The sequence below is a fragment of the Ranitomeya imitator genome, chromosome 4 (genome assembly GCF_032444005.1).
Source record: "Ranitomeya imitator isolate aRanImi1 chromosome 4, aRanImi1.pri, whole genome shotgun sequence".
Lineage (NCBI taxonomy): Eukaryota > Metazoa > Chordata > Amphibia > Anura > Dendrobatidae > Ranitomeya > Ranitomeya imitator.
In genome coordinates, this window is record NC_091285.1 from 600,330,172 (window position 1) to 600,353,949 (window position 23,778).

The window sequence follows — 23,778 nt, forward strand, 5'->3', positions numbered from 1 at the left end:
GTGGGGGTTTCCACTGTTTAGGCACATCAGGGGCTCTCCAATCGTGACATGGGCTCCGATCTCAATTCCAGCAAATCTTGCATTGAAAAGTCAAATAGCGCTCCTTCCCTTCCGAGCTCTGCCATGTGCCCAAACAGTGGTTTACCCCCACATATGGGGTATCGGCGTACTCAGGACAAATTGTACAACGACTTTTGTGGTCCAATTTCTCCTGTTACCCTTGGTAAAATGAAACAAATTGGACCTGAAGTAAAAATTTTGTGAAAAAAAAGTTAAATGTTCAATTTTTTTAAACATTCAAAAAATTCCTGTGAAGCACCTGAAGGGTTAATAAACTCTTTGAATGTGGTTTTGAGTACCTTGAGGGGTGCAGTTTTTAGAATGGTGTCACTTTTGGGCATTTTCTGTCATATAGACCCCTCAAAGTCACTTCAAGTGTGAGGTGGTCCGTAAAAAAATGGTTTTGCAAATTTTGTTGCAAAAATGAGAAATCGCTGGTCAACTTTTAACCCTTATAACGTCCTAACAAAAAAAAATTATGTTTCCAAAATTGTGCTGATGTAAAGCAGACATGTGGGAAATGTTGTTTATTAACTATATTATGTGATATAACTCTCTAATTTAAGGGCATAAAAACTAAGAGTTTGAAAATTGCTAAATTTTCATAATTTCCGACAAATTTGTTTTTTTCACAAATAAATGCAAGTCATATCGAAGAAGTTTTACCACTGTCATGAAGTACAATATGTCACGAGAAAACAGTGTCAGAATCACCAGGATCCGTTGAAGCGTTTCAGAGTTATAACCTCATAAAGTGACAATGGTCAGAATTGTAAAAATTGGCCCTGTCACTTAGGTGAAAACAGGCTTTGGGGTGAAGGGGTTAATGACTTAAATGGGACATTTTGCATCATGTCAACTTTCCAGTCAGGAAATACTACTAGTTAACCCCATAATTGTCACGATGAAAGCAGTAGCATTTAGCTTACGCTGTGTAACATGAAGATCTGACACCGGTTTAACCCAATCTGAAAGAATTTGAAGATATTTTATCGATGAAGGCAATATTGTGGTGTATCCTATAAAAGTCTCTGTTCTTCTTTTACTCTTTCTTTTTATCTAGACTGCCTGCTTAGGAGTCACATTAAATGATCAATGCTAAGGAATAAGTGCACTTCTTATTTACTATATTATAAAGTGGAGGCTGACTTAGCCAAATTGGCGGACCCTCTTATAAAGACAGATCTGAGCTGGGTTACATTCTATGTTCGGTCTGGACTATTCCTTTAACTTTTAAAACTGTGATTAGAGAATAAATGGTTTAACGGGAACCTGTCATGTCCTTCGTAGCATGTAAACTGTCCTGAGTGCGTTGTTAGTGATGCACATTGCATCACTAACACGTTGGGTTTTGGTTTTTTTTCATCAAAAACAAGTCTAATCATGTGGAAAAAGCACTTTATACAGTTAGATCATACCTGCTCATTTAGTGAGAGGGGCGCTCTTCATTGGGTTCGGTCACTGTTGTCACCCCATGCAATTTCAATGTTCCTGGGGCAGCGCCGACATCACTCAAATCCGATTTGAGAATCCCGCTCTTGCGCAGTGTATCATAGAGCCGCGCATGCGCCGTGACGAGCCGCTCCCCGCGCATGCGCACTGAAGTGTGTAGTAGGATCCTGATTCACTGATCTTGTGATGTACAATGCCAAAGCCTTGTGGTTGAGTAAATGAAGACAGACGGGTCGCACCAGTACAGCGGGGAATGTAGCAGGTAAGTAATAGGTTTTCTATCACAAGCTTTAGCCTAATTTTGGATGATCCCTATATAGTTTAGCACCAGCATGGTGGGTGAGCAAGCCACATGTATCACAAAGTGCTACTCTATGCCTCCAAAGTAGAGGGCAACAACTTGCCATTCCTGGACTGTGAAGGCTACTGCACCACATACACAATGCAGTATAACACAGAAGCGTCACGAATACACAGTGCCAAGCACATGGGCTGCAGTTAGCCCATGTACAATATTCTTGTACAAGCTCTATATAGAAATAGGAGCTCTCACTTCCCTGCTTGAGTCATCAGAACTATAATCCTATGTCACTGACAAAAGGAATGGAGGAAGAGCGATAAAAGCAAGTGTGGCTGGAGCAGCTGGGTTAGGAGCTGAAGAGGGGATGGACCCGGGCTGCCAGGGACACGCAGTGATGTAGAATTGTAGTTCTGATGCTGATTCATGCAAACGGGGAAAAGAGACTTCCTATTTCTCCATAGAGCATGCTAGTCAGCTTTTAATCAGGAGATGGGTAGAGGGTCAAAATAAACAATTGTAAGTATACAGTGCTGGCTAATATAATTGCACTATATTAAAGGGATAAAAACTTTGATGGAAATGCTTCTTTTAATAATCTTTGTACGTTACTTTTCAGCGCAAACAAGTACACTATCCCAAGATCCGCCATATTCAATGAATGTGGGTAAGCTGCATTACAAGACATAGCCTATGGACAGGAGGAGGAGTGCTGTTTCTTGGGTTAAAACAAAATAAACATGACACTTTGTTGTGACCATAGACTGGTTACTATGCAGGCTGAACATCTAAAAAGCAACACTGGTAGTCATTTTATTTTGGTTGTTTGAGGGGGAAGCAGCAGTCGGGCCGAAACCTGTGCAGCCAGAAAAGTCTATGATCAGAATGTTCTTTGTACAAGGGACAAGTCTTGCTCTTCTCCCCTTGTTTTGTGCATCATATGATAATGCTGGCTCCCATGATCTATTGTGCAAGCATCTGTTCTCATCACAACATGACAATAAGATTTTTCATGATTACTGTTGATGAGGGTAAAGACTGCACAACATGTGGGTCAGTCTCCCTGGTTCACTGTGTAAATCATTCATTACCTGGAAAGCACCTAAGAGTTTAAATTGGGAGTGGTGTCACCGAGGGCATTACATCATATTTAATCTTCTCATTTCTAAGAGCCGTAACTGTTCACACTTATCTTTAAAGGGAACCTGTCACCCCCAAAATCGATGGTGAGGTAAGCTCACCGCCATCAGGGGCTTATCTACAGCATTCTGCAATGCTGTAGATAAGCCCCCGATGTAACCTGAAAGATGAGAAAAAGACGTTAGATTATACTCACCCAGGGGCGGTCCTGCTGCTCTCTGGTCAAATGGGTGTCTCAGGTCCGCTCCGGCGCCTCCCATCTTCATCAGATGACGTCCTCTTCTGGTCTTCACGGCTCCGGCGCAGGCGTACTTTGTCTGCACTGTTGAGGGCATAGGAAAGTACTGCAGTGCGCAGGCCCGTCGCCAGGTAGCTGGGTTCCGATGCAGCTATTCGGGAAGCGCTATAGCTATTTGGATAAGGAGTTTATCTGAAGCTATTCGATCATCCTTACTATAGTCACACATACCCCTGGTGCTGATCCCCAGATCTGTACCGTATTTGCTGCTACATCACCCTTTAATATTATTTTACTCGCTTTTGCCAAAATGACACCCCATTCTGTCATCGCTTTTTGCTCAGTTGATGTCCTGCTGCGACCGTCCCTGCATGTCCTCCTTACATAATACTGGTAAGGCTGCGCTCACATTAGCGTATAAACTCTGCAAGTGCAGGGTGCAAAAACCTCACATTGCACTTGATTACAATGTTGGGCAATGAGGTAATGCTCATCTGTTTTTTTCTCACCTGGAATTGGGGTGAGGAAAAATTTGCAGCGTTCTGCATCTGGCCACTTGAAATAGCCAAGACTCGCCAATGAAAGTCAATAGGTGCGAGAAAAAAAATCGCACTGCATGCTAACCATGATTGTGCTATGCGATTTATACGCACCCATCTCACAGGAAACCCTGCATTTCATCAGTAAATTCACAGCGTGAGCTATGCGAATACAATAGAATAGATATGTAGAAGAAAAGAAAAAAAAATGATGTTGGGTCCCCCCATAATTAATAACCAGCAAAGGCTAGGCAGAAAGCTGTGGACTGATATTAACAGATTATGAAAACGCCCCCATTACTATCAGTCAGATTGTAAAAAAATATACAGCCATAATAAAGTCCTTTATTTGAAATTAACACTCACCACCCTGTTTTACCCATTTATTCACAGAGAAAAGCTAAGTTATACTTCCCTTTGAACTATCTTGAAATGAGAGAAAATTACTGTATGTAAAAGCTGATGTTAGAAACGCATTGCATACGGGTGTTCTACGGATGCTGAGTGAGGGGAAAATGCACACTCTCATAGTACGTGCATGGCATACGGATGCTAGGTGTGACTGGGTGAGGAAAAAAAACGCATGACACTCCAACATTTCTGCCTCTTCTCAGCTACTGAACAAACCCGAATACATATGCAGGAGTATGCAGCTAAAATAGGACGAAAAGTTGTCGTCGAATATGTTGACGGTGTTAAAATGTGGAAGCCTCCTATAAAGAATATTATTTAAAGGGCCTATGAGAAGTTGCCCATGGGAACAATACTCCAGTTTTCACCAGCTACATACAGTACAGACCAAAAGTTTGGACACACCTTCTCATTTAAAGATTTTTCTGTATTTTGATGACTATGAAAATTGAAAATTCACACTGAAGGCATCAAAACTATGAATTAACACATGTGGAATTATAAACTCAACAAAAAAGTGTGAAACAACTGAAAATATGTCTTATATTCTAGGTTCTTCAAAGTAGTCACTTTTTGCTTTGATGACTGCTTTGCACACTCTTGGCATTCTCTTGATGAACTTCAAGAGGTAGTCACCGGGAATGGTTTTCACTTCACAGGTGTGCCCTGTCAGGTTTAATAAGTGGGATTTCTTGCCTTATAAATGGGGTTGGGACCATCAGTTGTGTTGTGCAGAAGTCTGGTGGATACACAGCTGATAGTCCTACTGAATAGACTGTTAGCTGCTTTTTTCTTGCCATAATACAAATTCTAAGTAAAGAAAAACTAGTGGCCATCATTACTTTATCACTAGAAGTCCCAGAGAGGGGTCATTTAACATTTCTACCTTTGGAGCTCGAAATTTCTGGGACTTCTAGTGTTAAACCTCTATTCACATTTTGCATTAAATGCTCAGTTGTAGATTTTCATATTTCTTAGAAGAAAATGTGCATGGCCAGTCACGTAACTTGAATCTTGTGGGCCCTGATGCAAAAGCTCCAACAGAGCTCCCAGCTATCGCAAATCTTTAAGAGTAATAGTCTTTTCATATGGGTCAAAGGGACCTTTTGGGCCACCTAGACTTAATGTGCAACCCCTGGACATAGCCTAAAATTGGAAATGGCATCATCTAGCTACCCAACCTTGCTATTTTTCTCCTGGTTGCTCAGATAGGAAGAAGTAAAACTTGTTACATGGGATAGTCAAGCAGCACTGTCCTAGCAGCCATTCTGCTACAGATTAGGTCTCATTCACACGTCTATATTTGTTCATTATTTAGGATCAGTGTTTTTATGCCAAAACCAGGAGTGGAGCAAACAGGGAAAGATTTGGTGCGTGGCAATGCACCATGCTACCTGAGCTCCAACCACTATTTAAAAAGTTGAGGGACCTGGCTAGGACTAGCATAAAAATGTCAAAAGTTACAAATTTCTATGTCATTGTCGAGCTGCACAATCATATTGAGATCTTGCAAGTAGTTTTACGCTAGAAAACTGTCCAACATTCACAATCTGAATGTAGATGTCCTAGTGACTTGAGTTCAGGTCCAGAGACCAACGTTCTCTCGAGATCGCAGAGACCAACGTTCTCTCGAGATCGCAGTCCTTACTCGGACTGTGAATGTCAGACGTGTTTAAGTAGGTGACCCGGTTCATCATGTGTCTTCCCTTGGACACTGTACACATATATCACGTGGCACCTTCATGCTCATTAATGTAAATGTATTTGTGTCATGCACTGTAAAGTGGATGTCTTAATATATGTTCTGTATAGAATTAGGGCTAGGATAGGATCTTAGGTAGTATAGGACTGTATGGGGATTAGAATAGTGGGCGCATCATAGAATAGATAGCATAGGGGTTTTGCAGTTTGTAAGAGCTATAAGGCAGTGCAGAGCAAGGGATATAGGACAGGCACTTCCTAATTAGAGAGGAGTGCCTGGGCAGCCTTGCCCAGGGCAAGGTGCATGCAGCCGTCAGAACAGACAGTCGGTCAGCCGTGGGGATAGAGCTGCTATGGCAGGAAGGGGCCCCAGGCTGAGGATCATGCCAACAGGCACCAGTTTCACAAGGACTGTCCCACGAAGGATCTGGGGTCTATGACCAGGGCAGAAGTAGCTGAGATGGCGTTCCTGGCACCTTTCCCTATTGGAACCGGGCAATTAGATGGCAGAGAGCTGGTGACACTGGAAATATGGACAAGACAGAGATTGTCTAGATATAAGGCCGGAATTGACGAAAGAAGAGAGAGAAAGCTAACAGGGAAAATAGAGGCTGCCTGGAAGGCAGGGAGAGATCAGGAGATGTAGCTTTAAGTTTGTGCAGCAAATGTGATGAATGCCCTACTGAAAAGTAAAGTTCAACTGTTGGAAAAGTACTGTGTCTCTGGGATGTTTTGTGGAGCTGAGGAACACAGAGCTGGAATGCCAGAACTTGAAAGGACTCTGACAGTGAACGTAAGTGTGCTGCTGCCCATGCAGCCGAAGGGACACTGAATTTTATCTGTGGGGCTCCAGGGTGTGGGAACAGAACAGCCACGACTACCACCCTGGCCGCCTTACACGTGTAATAGTGGGCAGAGGGAGAGACTTTCTGGTACATGGGAGCACAGGCACCACTGATACCCCAAGTGCCAACCCCCTTACACTAAAAATGACAATAAAAGTGGAAATAAAAAGGCTGAGGTGTATATTAAAGGGTTACTTAACCAGATATCAAACCTATTTTAATCAAATAAATAATCAACAAAATTGCAATCATTTAAAGTTAAGAAAATGTCAATAGCGACCATCCGGCTAATAAATACTGGAGCGTGTGCTGTTCTCAGGATGCTCCTCAGTGCCCACCGGGCCAAACTGCTGGGTTTATATTCTTCCATCAGATCCCGCCTTTGGACCTATCCACCAATCAGAATGCTGTTGCTGGAATCTGCCCAGTCACCTGACAACTTGTAAGAAGAATCTAGAAGGTAAGTACCAAAAAGCACCTCCACATGGGGGGGGGAGTCCAGAACAAACCAAATATGTAGGGGGAATAAGGCCACATTAAAGACAAGATCTGTTGGGGGGGGGGGACCATAAACTCACGTCTCCCCCAACGCTATGTGCTCTAAAGGAGCGATCTTTACAGTCACTATAACATTTGTTAATCTGCTCACTATCTGCAGGTTGGCAAATAGAGGGCAGCACATAGGTGAAGCCGGCTGTGTCATAATAACTCACACTGCTTCGTCGCCTGGTAACCACCGCAATCAATTCTTGCCATAAGAATATTAATCTAGTTTCCTTAGTCCCAGTCATAACGCCGTCATCTGCTTCTCAGCATGGATTAACTAAAGCAAATACAATCTCTTGTGGCCATAATGAGTCAATAAATGATTATTCTTCTCCCTCTGCACCTCCTAGTCCACAGTGCACACAGATCCCCACATGGATGTGACAGCACAGTAGTGTAATTATAGGACCATCTGTCAAGAAGGAATCAGGAGTAGCATCATGGCGGCACTAATAGCTGCCCCTTCAGCCCCCATACACGTTACACTAATGTAGGCTGATGTCGCGGGCTAAGGCCATGTTCACACGTTCAGTATTTGTCAGCCAAAATCCGGCTCACAAATACTGATAGCCCTCTAAGGGTACTTTCACACTAGCGTCGGATTCGGCCCGTCACATTGCGTCGGGCCGAGATTCCGATGCTAGCGTTTGATGCGCCGCACAATGGGTGCAGCGGATGCATTTCTCCGGCGCATCCGCTGCCCCATTGTGAGGTGGGGGCGGAGTTCTGGCCGCGCATGCGCGGTCGGAAAAAGCGGTCCGTCGGCAGCAAAAAACGTTACATTTAACGTTTTTTGCTCCCGGCGGTCCGCCACAACACGGGCAACCGTCGCACGACGGTTGCGACGTGTGACAATATGTCGCAATGCGTCGGTAATGTTACTCTATGGGGCAAAAACGCATCCTGCAAACAACTTTGCAGGATGCGTTTTTACCCCTAAACGACGCATTGCGACGTATTAAAAAAAACGCCAGTGTGAAAGTAGCCTAATGTGTAAGGGCAGCTGTAGCCCTCAAGTAGACACAATACTATTCATAGTACTCCCTAAATAATACATCCCCGCACACATTATCACCCTAGTATCACCCTAGTGACCCAGGCTACAATTACACCCATCTGCAGTTAGGGGAATATTCGTACACTGCATTTGTTTCTGCTTAAAAAAATATATAAATTAAATTAATATAAAAAATGCATGACTTGTTGGCATATTTTGCTGCAGTTGCAATTTTTATACTGTACATTTCATTTGTATTAATGAACATTTAAGTAACATTACTCGCCTTTTGTTCTAATGCACTTTCGATCACAACTTCTAAACTTTCACTGACACTGGCAACGTTTTAGCGTTCCAGAAGGGGGCAGCACTATGTCTTGCACTGCTCTTTTCGACAATTGGTACAAGGATGTCCAAATCGCCCCCCAGAAAGTAGTCACTGACCAGCATAACTTGCATTGGGTAACATTTAAAATAAAAATTGTGTCCATAGTAGTTGAATATGTCCTGAGAGCTTTATTTCATGAAGGTTTTTGTGAAGAAACAATCCCGCTGCCCTGTATGGAAATGTTAAAATGATGAAGAATTCTGATACTGTGATTTATCTGAATGGGGCTTGCAGGAATCCACGTGAATGCAACAGAAACGACCCTCTTCAGAGGTGTGGAATGGATTTTCATTTCTTCTGCATTTCAATGTACCGTAATGCTGGAGTTACACCCATAACAGTCCCGATCACCAATCAAGCAAATTTATCATGCTCCTTTAGAGCCTTTTTACATCGGAAGATAGAAACTCCACACCAACCTGCAACCACCCCCTTGAAAATGTGACCTTAAAGGGACACTCACCTGAATTTGGAGGGAACAATCTTCAGCCATGGAGGCGGGGTTTTTGGGTGTTTGATTCACCCTTTCCTTACCTGCTGGCTGCAATATTGGATTGAAGTTCATTCTCTGTCCTCCGTAGTACATGCCTGCACAAGGTGCAATCTTGCCTTGCGCAGGCGTGTACTATGGACAGAGAATGAACTTCAATCCAATATTGCAGCCAGCAGGTAAGGAAAGGGTGAATCAAACACCCAAAAACCCCGCCTCCATGGCTGAAGATTGTTCCCTCCAAATTCAGGTGACTGTCCCTTTAAAGAAGTTGTCCACTACTTGGACAACCTCTTCTCATACCTCATCCTTGACCCTGATAAAATTTTAAAAAAAAGCTTATAGTCACCTCCCGTCACATGTCACAACGACCGCAAGAAAACCCCAGAGAGAGCGAGTATCAACACGCGGTAACTGCGCCGGCACGGTAGGTGAGTATGGGCTTTTTTATGTTTTCGGGGCCAAACTGGTATGAGAAGGGGTTGTCCTAGTAGGAATTGGAAGACTGGCATGGATAGCCAAAGTTATGCCTCTCGTAATAAAGATGCAAATTATTCCTTCGACCAACTGCGTTCGTAAATAAACTTGCGTGCGTTTCATTTTGTGTTTTTGCATTACATATTGGAGCACCTTGAGAAATGGGCCTCCCTCCAAAATGGGCCCCGGGCCACCCACCTCTTAAATCCGGCCCTGGGCCTGCGCAATATACTACGTGGGCTGCGCAATGTACTACGTGGGCTGCGCAATATACTACGTGGGCTGCGCAATATACAACGTGTACTGCGTGGGCTGCGCAATGTACTGCGTGGGCTGCGCAATGTACTGCATGGGCTGCGCAATGTACTGCGTGGGCTGCGCAATGTACTGCGTGGGCTGTGCTATACACTACGCATACATATTCTAGAATACCCGATGCATTAGAATTGGGCCACCATCTAGTCACTATATATTATCAGATCACTGATCAGACACTTTGCAATGCACTGTGTCAGATCAGCGATCTGACAGGCAGTGCAGGGAAGCTTCCTGGCACCTGCTCTGAGCAGGCGCTTGCAAGCCACCTCCCTGCAGGACCCGAAAGGCCCCCCCGTGGCCATTTTGGATCCAGGCCTGCAGGGAGGAGGAGGTTGGAGACCCTCGCAGCAACGCGATCGCATTGCTCCGAGGGCCTCAGGGAAGCACGCAGGGAGCCCCCTCCCTGCGCAAGGCTTCCCTATACCGCCGGAACACGGCGATCATCTTTGATCGCAGTGTGCTGAGGGTTAATGTGCCAGGAGCAGTCCATTGTGATGTCCCCTAATGATGCTTGCTATTTGCTGGAACTGAACAATTTTTAGTAGCATTAAAGGGAATCTGTCACCTCATTTTTTGCATATACACTGCGGCCACCGCCATTAGGGGCTTATGTACAGCTTTCTGTAATGCTATAGATAAGCCCCCAATGTAACCTGAAAGATAAGAAAAACAAGTTAGATTATACTCACCCAGGGGCGGTCCGGGTCCGATGGGCGTCGCAGGTCCGGCGCCTCCCATCTTCATGCAATGACGTCCTCTTCCTTGCTTATGTCGCGGCTCCTGTGCAGGCGTACTGTAGATAAGCCCCTAATGGTGGTGGCCGCAGCTTATATGCGAAAAATAAGGTGATAAATTTCCTTTAATGTAAGTATCTTACAGACAGTATAAGCCAGATTTGTGGGAGCCAGCAACAAACCATTCATTAGCAGTATAAGTAGGCTGATTGGTTTGGAATATTTTTCCAAAACTTGATTTGGGGATCGCTGGCCTTATCTAGCAGTCAGAGCAAAGAGCAACTAGAAGTGGGTCTCCTGTTCTGGGGGACCCAGCATGTCTATGCATTATTCATTGATTGTGAGCCATGCAATACTTTATTTCTCCTGTGGTGGCGCTGCTGGGCAGGTAAACATTTTCTGCAGATCACAGCTGTCTGATGGGAATACCTGAACTGGACACCTTGTTATCAATATATTGTCAGAGGGGATTGTCCAAAGCTGGCAACCCCAATGGCAGGGGGATCAATGGTACAATGCCAATTAATCCGATGACCTGATCTCTAAAAATGCATGCCGTTTTTCATTGTTATATGCTTATGAATCAAAAAGTAAAACTGTATTAAAGGAGTTTTCTTCAACCTTACATGTTATTCTCAATGGGCCTACAATAAAAAAAATGCTATACTCAACCACTGTACCGGTGCCACTCCATCATATTCACTACTGTCTTCTCTGCCAGTCTTGAGGAACCAATATCTAGAAAGGTTATCACATGACCGCTGCAGTCAATCAGCAGTCCCACTGTGGGTCCATTGAGAATAACTTTTTGGCTACAGTCACATGAGAGAATCGGGCCGATTATGCAAATTACAGTCTGATCAGAGTTTGATCTGAATGTCAGCTTAGTGTAATCCGATTCTTTTGGATAGGTAAGAGATAGATGCAATTGTGGCGCCATTTTGCTAGATGTAAAAAAACTTTGAGCCCACACTATTATATGCACTATGTAAAATAGGGGGCAGGTCAGTGAGGGATCAGTGACTTGTCATAAGCCCATACAGATGCATATGTAAACAGAGCACCACATAAAGCCCCACCACAGCCCCTACCACACACAACGCCCTGCCCACAGGCCGTTTCGGAGAACAAGAATCTCACCGTCATCAGGGGCTTATCTACAGCATTCTGTAATGCTGTAGATAAGTTGCCGATGTAACCTGAAAGAGGAGAAAAAGAGCTTATATTATACTCACCCAGGGGCGGTCCCGCTGCGGTCTGGGTCTGATGGATGTCTCAGGTCCGCTCCGGCGTCTCCCATCTTCATTCCATGATGTCCTCTTCTGGTCTTCACGCCGCGGCTCCGGCGCAGGTGTACTTTGTCTGCCCTGTTGAGGGCAGAGCAAAGTACTGCTGTGCGCAGGTGCCGGAAAGGTCAGAGAGGCCCAGCACCTGCGCACTGCAGTACTTTACTGCACTGCTAGTAGATTCATGCACTGCCCCCTCCCCTCCAATTCCCTAAAAAAAACAATACGGTAACATGGTGCTTACCAATAATAGTTGTAATACTTCTGCACTATGATCATTTTTCTTTTGAAAGTGGAGGTACACATTAAACTGCAGTCTTTCAGGAGATTATTTCCTGATTATGTCCCTGCTCCTGAAATACTCTATGTCAGGTGCCCGCTATAGGATAGCGGATAACTTGTAAATCTCTTGGTGTCTCAGCAATCCCAAAAACGGGACTCTGCAGCCCTGTATTGAATGCAGTGAAGGTCCGAATGCTCAGCCTTCACACCATTTATTGGCAATGAGTTTTATGGAGAAATCGGAATGTAGCTCTCTGCTTTTTCTGACAGACCTATAGACAAAATATAGTAAACTTTGGCACGCCAAGCTGCAAGTAAATGAAAGTTTATGTATAAACTTGAATCAGAGATATTCAAATTAAGCCAATGTTTCTGCCCATATGTGGCCTTTATCAAGGTACATCTGTAGGTGCTGTGATAAGGCTTGAGGGTATGTGGATGCCGTGAGAGGACTCAGAACCCTTAGTCCTATATGTTGCTGGGACCACAGTCTCAAACATTACCATTAGTAACACACTACGTCTTCATGGATGAAAATACTGCAGGGCACGCAAGGTCCCCCTGCTCATACCAGCACATGTCCAGACCCGTTTGAAGTTCGTCAATGACCATCTGGTCACTTGGTATCAACTCCACTCGCTGATGTTTGGAGGAAGAAGAAGGATGAGTACAACCTCAAGAACACTGTACCAACCGTTAAGCATGGTGGGGGAAACATCATACTATGGGGGTGCTTTTCTACAAAGGGGACAGGATGACTACCGTATTGAAGAGAGAATGGATGGGGTCATATATCACAAGCTTTTAGCCAACAAATACCTTCCCTCAGTAAGAGCACTGTAGATGGGTCGTGGCTGGGTCTGCCAGCATGACAATGACCCAAAAAAACACAGACAGGGTTACTAAGGAGGGACTCCTTAAGAAGCCCAAAACCTGAAAGATCTGGAGAAGATCTGTATGGAGGAGTGGGCAAAATACCTGCTTCAGTGTATACAAACTTGGTTAATAACTACAAAAGTTTCTGGACCAAATATTAAGTTCTGTTTTTCTATTGTATCAAATACTTATTTCATGCAATAAAATGCAAATTAGTTATGTAAAAATCATAGAATGTGATTTTCTGGATTTTTTTATATTCTGTCTCTCACAGGTGAACTGTACCTACGATATAAATTACAGACCTCTCCATTATTTAAGGTACCGTCACACTAAGCGACGCTGCAGCGATACCGACAACGATGTCGATCGCTGCAGCGTTGCTGTTTGGTCGCTGGAGAGCTGTCACACAGACAGCTCTCCAGCGACCAACGATCCCGAGGTCCCCGGTAACCAGGGTAAACATCGGGTAACTAAGCGCAGGGCCGTGCTTAGTAACCCGATGTTTACCCTGGTTACCAGCGTAAAAGTTAAAAAAAAACATTTCATACTTACCTACCGCTGTCTGTCCTCCGGCGCTGTGCTTCTCTGCACTCCTCTGCACTGACTGTGAGCACAGCGGCCGGAAAGCAGAGCGGTGATGTCACCGCTCTGCTTTCTGGCCGCTGTGCTCACAGCCAGTGCAGGAGGAGTGCAGAGAAGCAGAGCGTCGGGGACAGACATCATAGTAACATAGTAACATAGTAACATAGTTAGTAAGGCCGAAAAAAGACATTTGTCCATCCAGTTCAGCCTATATTCCATCATAATAAATACCCAGATCTACGTCCTTCTACAGAACCTAATAATTGTATGATACAATATTGTTCTGCTCCAGGAAGACATCCAGGCCTCTCTTGAACCCCTCGACTGAGTTCGCCATCACCACCTCCTCAGGCAAGCAATTCCAGATTCTCACTGCCCTAACAGTAAAGAATCCTCTTCTATGTTGGTGGAAAAACCTTCTCTCCTCCAGACGCAAAGAATGCCCCCTTGTGCCCGTCACCTTCCTTGGTATAAACAGATCCTCAGCGAGATATTTGTATTGTCCCCTTATATACTTATACATGGTTATTAGATCGCCCCTCAGTCGTCTTTTTTCTAGACTAAATAATCCTAATTTCGCTAATCTATCTGGGTATTGTAGTTCTCCCATCCCCTTTATTAATTTTGTTGCCCTCCTTTGTACTCTCTCTAGTTCCATTATATCCTTCCTGAGCACCGGTGCCCAAAACTGGACACAGTACTCCATATGCGGTCTAACTAGGGATTTGTACAGAGGCAGTATAATGCTCTCATCATGTGTATCCAGACCTCTTTTAATGCACCCCATGATCCTGTTTGCCTTGGCAGCTGCTGCCTGGCACTGGCTGCTCCAGGTAAGTTTATCATTAACTAGGATCCCCAAGTCCTTCTCCCTGTCAGATTTACCCAGTGGTTTCCCGTTCAGTGTGTAATGGTGATATTGATTCCCTCTTCCCATGTGTATAACCTTACATTTATCATTGTTAAACCTCATCTGCCACCTTTCAGCCCAAGTTTCCAACTTATCCAGATCCATCTGTAGCAGAATACTATCTTCTCTTGTATTAACTGCTTTACATAGTTTTGTATCATCTGCAAATATCGATATTTTACTGTGTAAACCTTCTACCAGATCATTAATGAATATGTTGAAGAGAACAGGTCCCAATACATGCATCGGACATCGGAATGTGAGTATGTAGTGTTTTTTTTTTACTTTTACGCTGGTAACCAGGGTAAACATCAGGTTACTAAGTGCGGCCCTGCGCTTAGTTACCCGATGTTTACCCTGGTTACCAGTGAAGACATCGCTGGATCGGTGTCACACACGCCGATCCAGCGATGTCAGCGGGAGTCCAGCGACGAAATAAAGTTCTGGACTTCTGGACCTGATCGTTGGTCGCTGTCACACATAACGATTTCCTTAACGATATCGTTGCTACGTCACAAAAAGCAACAATATCGTTAACGATATCGTTAAGTGTGACGGTACCTTTATAGCTTGGAAAAATTGCAAAATCGTTGTGTAGTTTCCCCACCGTAGGTGTGATCACAGCAGGGATCCTCCTTCAAAGTCCATCTGTCCTAAGGTCAGATGGGGCTTTCTTTGTGGGAATTTTTTTTCAGTTTTTTTTTTTGTTGTTGGAGGTAATTCAGTTTAGCGCCACAACAGGGGGTAATATAACTGTGAGCCCAGACTTGCTGTTTGTTTTAAGCTGTTTGATGGATTCCCACTGACCTCTGCACTTCACTGACTAAGTTTATCTCTTGTGTGATTATCTGCTCTCCTCCTCCAGGACAAATCTATCACACTTCACCACCCCCATCAGCTTTTCTGGGAGGCAGTGAGAATCACAAATTTGCTATTTTCAGGTATAACCTGCCTTGTTTGCTTACTTGTTTGGATTTTTTTTTTCAAAACATTGACCAAATGCCAAAGCCTATGGTGCTGCTACGCAACTGCATACAGATGAGCTGGGTTACTACTTTCCTTATTATCCAATCCTCTAGTTGAGATCTTGGTATCATAAACCCATCCATACAGCAGCCCCTGGAAATGTTCCCTTCAATTATTTTGTATAGAGAATATTTTAGCACGGATCTTTCACGTTATTGTCTCCGGCATATTCCGCTGCTCTATAAATACATTAAATTCCAAATTTATCTATTTATCTGTTTTTGTTGTTGTTTTTTTTTTCGAGCATGAAAGGAAACCACAAAACCTGGGGAAAAATAGGGAGAATGTATAAACTCCATGATAATCACATACACACTGCTGTATCCAACATTACAAAATAGGTAAGGGCTGAATTATGTATTACATACTCCTTAACATTGAAAGTTCAACACCAAAAAGGAAAAGTCATGGAGTTATAAAAATAAAAAATGGATAGACATGGTAATGATATGCAAATGTTGAAAAATGTAAACAAAATCTTCCAAACATCTCGATTCATTGCATGTACAGTAATCCCTGCCCTTACAGGCTTTGGATGCTATCAATGAGGTTATTAACCATTGTTGAATGTTCTGCTGCTGCACTGAATGTACTTCGACATGCAAATTATCAAGATCCTCTGTTGGCGGCTTCATTCAAAATCACCGACCAATGACTTCCCAGATGTGCTCAATGGTAGACAGGTCCGAAAATGCTGTAGGACCCAGTAGCATGTTTAGGCCACACTGACTGCTCAAAGTAACACAAGCAATATGCGGCCTGCCAATGTCAAGTTAACCCCTTCCCGACCTGTGACACAGCGTATGCGTCATGAAAGTCGGTGCCAATCCGACCTGTGACGCATAAGCTGTGTCACAGAAAGATCGCGTCCCTGCAGATCGGGTGAAAGGGTTAACTCCAATTTCACCCGGCCTGCAGGGATAGGAGGAGTTGTACTTTAGCCCAGGGGGGGGGGTGGCTTCACCCCCCCCCCCTTCCCCGTGGCTACGATCGCTCTGATTGGCTGTTGAAAGTGAAACTGCCAATCAGAGCGATTTGTAATATTTCACCTAAAAAACTGGTGAAATAGTACAATCCAGCCATTGTCGATGCTGCAATATCATCGGCCATGGCTGGAAACACTGATGTGCCCCCACCCCACCGATCGCCCCCCCAGCCCTCCGATCTGTGGTCCGCTCCCCTCCGTCCTGTGCTCCGCTCCCCCCGTGCTCCAATCCCACCCCCCGTGCTCCAATCCACCCCCCCGCACTCCGATCCACCCCCCTGCACTCCGATCCACCCCCCCGCACTCCGATCCACCCCCCCATGCTCCAATCCACCCCCCCCATGCTCCGATCCACCTCCCCGTGCTCCCCCCCCCCCACCCCATCATACTTACCGAGCCTACCGGAGTCCGTCCGTCTTCTTTCCTGGGCGCCGCCATCTTCCAAAATGGCGGGCGCATGCGCAGTGCGCCCGCCGAATCTGCCGGCCAGCAGATTCGCTCCAATGTGCATTTTGCAAAATAAAAAAAATACTAAATGACCCCCCCCCCCTTTGTCACCCCCATAGGTAGGGACAATAATAAAATAAAGAAATTTTTTTTTTCCTCCACTAAGGTTGGGATTAGAGTTAAGGTACCTTCACACTAAACGATATCGCTAGCGATCCGTGACGTTGCAGCGTCCTGGCTAGCGATATCGTTCAGTTTGACACACTGCAGCGATCAGGATCCTGCTGTGGTGTCGTTGGTCGGGGCTAGAAGGCCAGAACTTTATTTGGTCGCTGGATCTCCCGCTGACATCGCTGAATCGGCGTGTGTGACACCGATTCAGCGATGTCTTCACTGGTAACCAGGGTAAACATCGGGTTACTAAGCGCAGGGCCGCGCTTAGTAACCCGATGTTTACCCTGGTTACCATCCTAAAAGTAATAAAAACAAACGCTTCATACTTACCTTCCGCTGTCTGTCCTCCGGCGCTCTGCTTCTCTGTACTCACTGTGAGCACAGCGGCCGGAAAGCACAGCGGTGACGTCACCGCTCTGCTTTCCGGCCGTTGTGCTCACAGTGAGTGCAGGAAAGCACAGCGCCGGAGGACAGACAGCTGAAGGTAAGTATGAAGCGTTTGTTTTTTTTACTTTTAGGATGGTAACCAGGGTAAACATCGGGTTACTAAGCGTGGCCCTGCGCTTAGTAACCCGATGTTTACCCTGGTTACCGGCATCGTTGGTCGCTGGAGAGCTGTCTGTGTGACAGCTCTCCAGCGACCAAACAGCGACGCTGCAGCGATCCGGATCGTTGTCTGGATCGCTGCAGCGTCGTTTAGTGTGAAGGTACCCTTAGGGTTAGGGTTAGGGTTTGTGCACACTTATTCTGGTCCGGTGCGGATTTTTCCGCAGTGGATTTGATAAATCCGCAGTGCTAAACTGCTACAGATTTATCGCGGATTTACCGCGGTTTTTCTGCGCATTTCACTGCGGTTTTACAACTGCGGTTTACTATTGGAGCAGTTGTAAAACCGCTGCGGAATCCGCAGAAAGAAGTGACATGCTGCGGAATGTAAATCCCTGCGTTTCCGTGCAGTTTTTCTGCAGCATGTGTACAGCGATTTTTGCTTCCCATAGGTTTACATTGAACTGTAAATTCATGGGAAACTGCTGCGGATCCGCAGCGTTTTCCGCAGTGTGTGCACATACCTTTAGAATTAGGCTATGTGCATACGGTGCGGATTTGGCTGCGGATTTGCAGCAGTGTTCCATCAGGTTTACAGTACCAAGTAAACCTATGGAAAACCAAATCCGCTGTGCCCATGGTGCGGAAAATACAGCACGGAAACGCTGCGTTGTATTTTCCGCAGCATGTCAATTCTTTGTGCGGATTCCGCAGCGTTTTACACCTGTTCCTCAATAGGAATCCGCAGGTGAAATCAGCACAAAAAACACTGGAGATCCGCGGTAAATCCGCAGGTAAAACGCAGTGCCTTTTACCACGGATTTTTCAAAAATGGTGCGGAAAAATCTCACATGAATCCGCAACGTGGGCACATAGCCTTAGGGTTAGGGTTGGAATTAGGGTTGTGGTTAGGGTTAGGGGTGTGTTGGGATTAGGGTTGTGGTTAGGGGGTGTGTTGCGGTTAGGGTTGTGATTAGGGTTATGGCTAGAGTTGGGATTAGGGTTAGGGGTGTGTTGGAGGTAAAATTGAGGGATTTCCATTGTTTAGGCACATCAGGGGTCTCCAAACGCAACATGGCGCCACCATTGATTCCAGCCAATCTTGTATTCAAAAAGTCAAATGGTGCTCCCTCACTTCCGAGCCCCGACGTGTGCCCAAACAGTGGTTTACCCCCACACATGGGGTATCACCGTACTCAGAAGAAACTGGGCAACAACTATTGGGGTCCAATTTCTCCTGTAGCCCTTGGGAAAATAAAAAAATTCTGGGCTAAAAAATTATTTTTGAGGAAAGAAAACGTATTTATTATTTTCACTGCTCTGCGTTATAAACTTCTGTGAAGCACTTGGGGGTTCAAAGTGCTCACCACACATCTAAATTAGTTCCTTTGGGGGTCTAGTTTCCAAAATGGGGTCATTTGTGGGGGATCTGCAATGTTTAGACACACAGGGGCTCTCCAAATGCGACATGGTGTCCGCTAATGATTGGAGCTAATTTTCCATTTAAAAAGCCAAATGGCGTGCCTTCCCTTCCGAGCCCTGCCGTGCGCCCAAACAGTGGTTTACCCCCACATATGGGGTATCAGCGTACTCAGGACAAACTGGACAACAACATTTGGGGTCCAATTTCTCCTAATACCCTTGGCAAAATAGTAAATTCCAGGCTAAAAAATAATTTTTGAGGAAAGAAAAATTATTTTTTATTTTCATGGCTCTGCGTTATAAACTTCTGTGAAGCACCTTGGGGTTTAAAGTGCTCAATATGCATCTAGATAAGTTCCTTGGGGGGTCTAGTTTCCAAAATGGGGTCACTTGTGGGGGAGCTCCAATGTTTAGGCACACAGGGGCTCTCCAAACGCGACATGGTGTCCGCTAACAATTGGAGCTAATTTTCCATTCAAAAAGTCAAATGGCGCTCCTTCCCTTCCGAACCTTACCATGTGCCCAAATAGTGGTTTACCCCCACATGTGAGGTATCAGTGTACTCAGGAGAAATTGCCCAACAAATTTTAGGATCCATTTTATCCTGTTGCCCATGTGAAAATGAAAAAATTGAGGCTAAAATAATTTTTTTGTGAAGAAAAAAAAAGTACTTTTTCATTTTTACGGATCAATTTGTGAAGCACCTGAGGGTTTAAAGTGCTCACTATGCATCTAGATAAGTTCCTTGGGGTGTCTAGTTTCCAAAATGGGGTCACTTGTGGGGGAGCTCCAATTTTTAGGCACACGGGGGCTCTCCAAACGCGACATGGTGTCCGCTAAAGAGTGGAGCCAATTTTTCAAAAAGTCAAATGGCGCTCCTTCCTTTCCAAGCCCTGCCGTGCACCCAAACAGTGGTTTACCCCCACATATGAGGTATCAGCGTACTCAGGACAAATTGGACAACAACTTTCGTGGTTCAGTTTCTCCTTTTACCATTGGGAAAATAAAAAAATTGTTGCTAAAAGATAATTTTTGTGACTAAAAAGTTAAATGTTAATTTTTTCCTTCCATGTTGCTTCTGCTGCTGTGAAGTACCTGAAGGGTTAATAAGCTTCTTGAATGTGGTTTTGAGTACCTTGAGGGGTGCATTTTTTAGAATGGTGTCACTTTTGGGTATTTTCAGCCATATAGACCCCTCAAACTGACTTCAAATGTGAGGTGGTCCCTAAAACAAAATGGTTTTGTAAATTTTGTTGTAAAAATGAGAAATTGCTGGTCAAATTTTAACCCTTATAACTTCCTAGCAAAAAAAAATGTTGTTTCCAAAATTGTGCTGATGTAAAGTAGACATGTGGGTAATGTTATTTATTAACTATTTTGTGTCACATAACTCTCTGGTTTAACAGAATAAAAATTAAAAATGTGAAAATTGTGAAATTTTCAACATTTTCGCCAAATTTCCGTTTTTATCACAAATAAACACAGAATTTATTGACCTAAATTTACCACTAACATGAAGCCCAATATGTCACGAAAAAACAATCTCAGAACCGCTAGGATCCGTTGAAGCGTTCCTGAGTTATTACATCATAAAGGGACACTGGTCAGAATTGCAAAAAACGGCCAGGTCATTAAGGTCAAAATAGGCTGGGTCATGAAGGGGTTAAAATATGGCTCCTGGGACACTTTAGTGAAATGGTCGTACAACTGGATCCATGACCATATTGTAACAAGGTGGCATGGGGTGGTAGTCGTGGGTGAGTTCACTAGGTGACAGTCTGTGAGCACCCCCCGGCACCTTGCACATGAATAGACAGCTCTAGTCCCAGCCCCAAGTCACAGTGAGTTACCTCAGATATACAGCTGCTCTCCATGCTGGAACGGATGCACCACATATCACACTCTTTAGGGCCCGACAGTGGCAACTTGTTTAATAAAGGTGAGGTAGAGAAGAAGGTAACAATTCCTGCACTATCCCTATTCACAGCAACGGCTGCAGCAGCAAAGGCAATGGCTCTCAGTTGGCTTCCAGGAGCAAAACATCTCTTGTGAGGCACACACACAGTCCTTGTGCCTGCTGCCCGACAGTCCACTGGCAGCTCTTTTCCTTTCAGGGGGTACGGTATGCTCCCAGACGGGGAGCACCTTCTGACTGGGCAAGCCTGCCCGGGCACTCAACTGCCGACAGGGACTTCCTGTCCCTTTCGGAGTCTGCTGACCCAGCCCCCTTAATTAACCTCTTACTGTCCCTAAGCTGCAGACATTACCATACACAATGGTAGAACATTAAGACAATACAAACACAGCACACAAATAACAGTAATACATCAATGCATAACCCACTGTCAAAGTACCTCATGAGGGACCACATACAGGGAAGGAGAGAGGGAGCAACCGAGGGTTGCCGCCACCTCCTTACAGCATCAAAGTAACGAGTAGCACCAAGCTGTAAGAGTACCTAGAGTAAAGAGCAGAGGAGTCCGGCTATCGTAATTTACGCCAGACCAATACCATAATCCTAGGAGTAGGATTTTTTCCTTCTTCGTATTGCCGTTTCAATGATGAGGAGTGTATATCCATTTAACTGCTCCTCGTCTGTTTGGAAAAGCCTGTCAAAGGGAGGATGTATCAAAAAAAGGGTGGTAAAGAGGATGCATTATAAGAAATAACCTTTGCCATCAATCAATTATATGCCCTATCGTGGCAAATGGATCATTTGGCTGCCTTTCTATAAGGCAGAAGAGAGAGACACTGTGGGAACCATGTCCACTCGTTCCATGGTTGGATAGATACTCATTTGAACAGCCAATACGTATAACTGAGATGCATCTTTCCCTGGTAAATAACCACTTCTGAGTTTGTAAGCTTTCTCTAGTCTAGTTTTGTCCACCAAAGATAACCTGGTACATTTCTCACTTCTGAGACCCCAACAGCTGCCTCGCACCCAGTATCTTATTCCTCTACAGCAGTGGTCCCTAACTCCAGTCCTCAAGAGCCACCAACAGATGACCTGTTTCAGGATTTCCTTAGTATTGCACAGGTGATAATTGCATCACCTGCGCAGACAAGCATTCCATCACCTGTGCAATAATAGGGAAATCCTGAAAACTTGACCTGTTGGTGGCTCTTGAGGACCGTAGTTGGGGAACACTGCTCTACAGCGCCAACACAGGCAGAATTAAGCATTACATAATACCCAATAAAATACATTTGGCCTTCCATCAAATGCATAAACACGTGGAGTCCTCCAAGGACAGAGATGCCAAGCATACATCTATTTTCAATGGTGAGAGGAGAATAACAAGCTGCAGACTCTTCTGACAATGAGAGATCAAAAGGATTGGCATGTTAAAATAAAAAAATGCCCAAACTTTCCTTCTCACAATATCTGCCATCAACAACCACTAACACGCTAGATTGTTGCATTTGCACAACTTTCATCTAATGTATATGGGGACCTCAAGTCTACGATTCCATTAATAGCTGTCCTGGAATTCCTGAAAGATGCGCATACACATGAGATAAAGCGGGATGGTGGGCCAATGACCAGTTGTACAGCTGAATGAAGAGCTCAGATAAGTATCTTCTGTTTCAGCCACACAATGGCCCTTTCAATTAAAGGTACCGTCACACTCAGCGACGCTGCAGCGATATAGACAACGAGCCGATCGCTGTAGCGTCGCTGTTTAGGTCGCTGTAGAGACGTCAAACACAGCAGCTCCAGAACGATGCAGGAGCGATCCAGTGACGTAACGGCGACTCACTTATCGTTGTAGCTGGTTGTTAGCTCCATGTAAAACATTGCTGGCATCGTTGCTTTTGCTGTCAAACATGACGATACACGCCGACCTGACAACCAAATAAAGTTCTGGACTTCAAGCTCCGACCAGCGATATCACAGCGGGATCCAGATCGCTGCTGCGTGTCAAACACAACGAGATCGCTATCGAGGACGCTGCAACGTCACGGATCGTTGTCGTTCTCGCTGTAAAGTTGCTCAGTGTGACGGTACCTTAACAAGCCTTCTAAACACTATCATTCATTCTCTGTCCATCCATCTGATAGTCAAATTTTCTACGGCCACAATCCCATACACACAAAAATATAGATGACCTTACTTGAAGCATTCCTTGAGTCCCATACGGCACATCCACACACCTTTCTCCTTTGTATTACTAGTTGGCTATCATCAAACCACTGGTTCTTTTGGCAAGTGAATGTGCTGCCCTGTGCAGAGCTCTCTCCTACTAACCAGGGGACAGCTGCTACTACAATGTCCTCTTAGTTTAGGGATTATTAGTGCATTGTTATTCACGGGAGCCTCTTTCCTGTTATTGTGCAGCAATGAATGGCCAATGACTACAGTGAGATTACCATCTATTTCTATTTTCCTTTTTATCAAGTCAATCGTGGGAACTCGTTAACTGGTTTACCAAAGCTTCTGGTCAGAGCAGTTGTTTGGGGTCCATAGCCTCCAGGTGAAAGCTGGTATCCTATAGTGTTCATAGCCTTGGCCTGAAGCTTCCACCATTACCTTAGTTAACCCCTATAATACCTGAGAAAACAATAACATATTGGACTATCGGAGAAATCCACTGATAAAAT

General features: G+C 44.7%; 1 protein-coding gene across 1 annotated transcript in view; it reads right to left on the minus strand.

Annotated features, from left to right (window-relative positions):
* LOC138676852 (uncharacterized) overlaps positions 1-21,359 on the minus strand; it is a 98,433-nt gene extending 77,074 nt beyond the window's left edge. The window contains exon 1 of the mRNA XM_069766512.1: positions 21,024-21,359. The gene's annotated coding sequence lies outside the window, so the exon portion shown is untranslated. The remainder of the gene's footprint in view (positions 1-21,023) is intronic.
* Between the last annotated feature and the right edge of the window lie 2,419 nt (positions 21,360-23,778).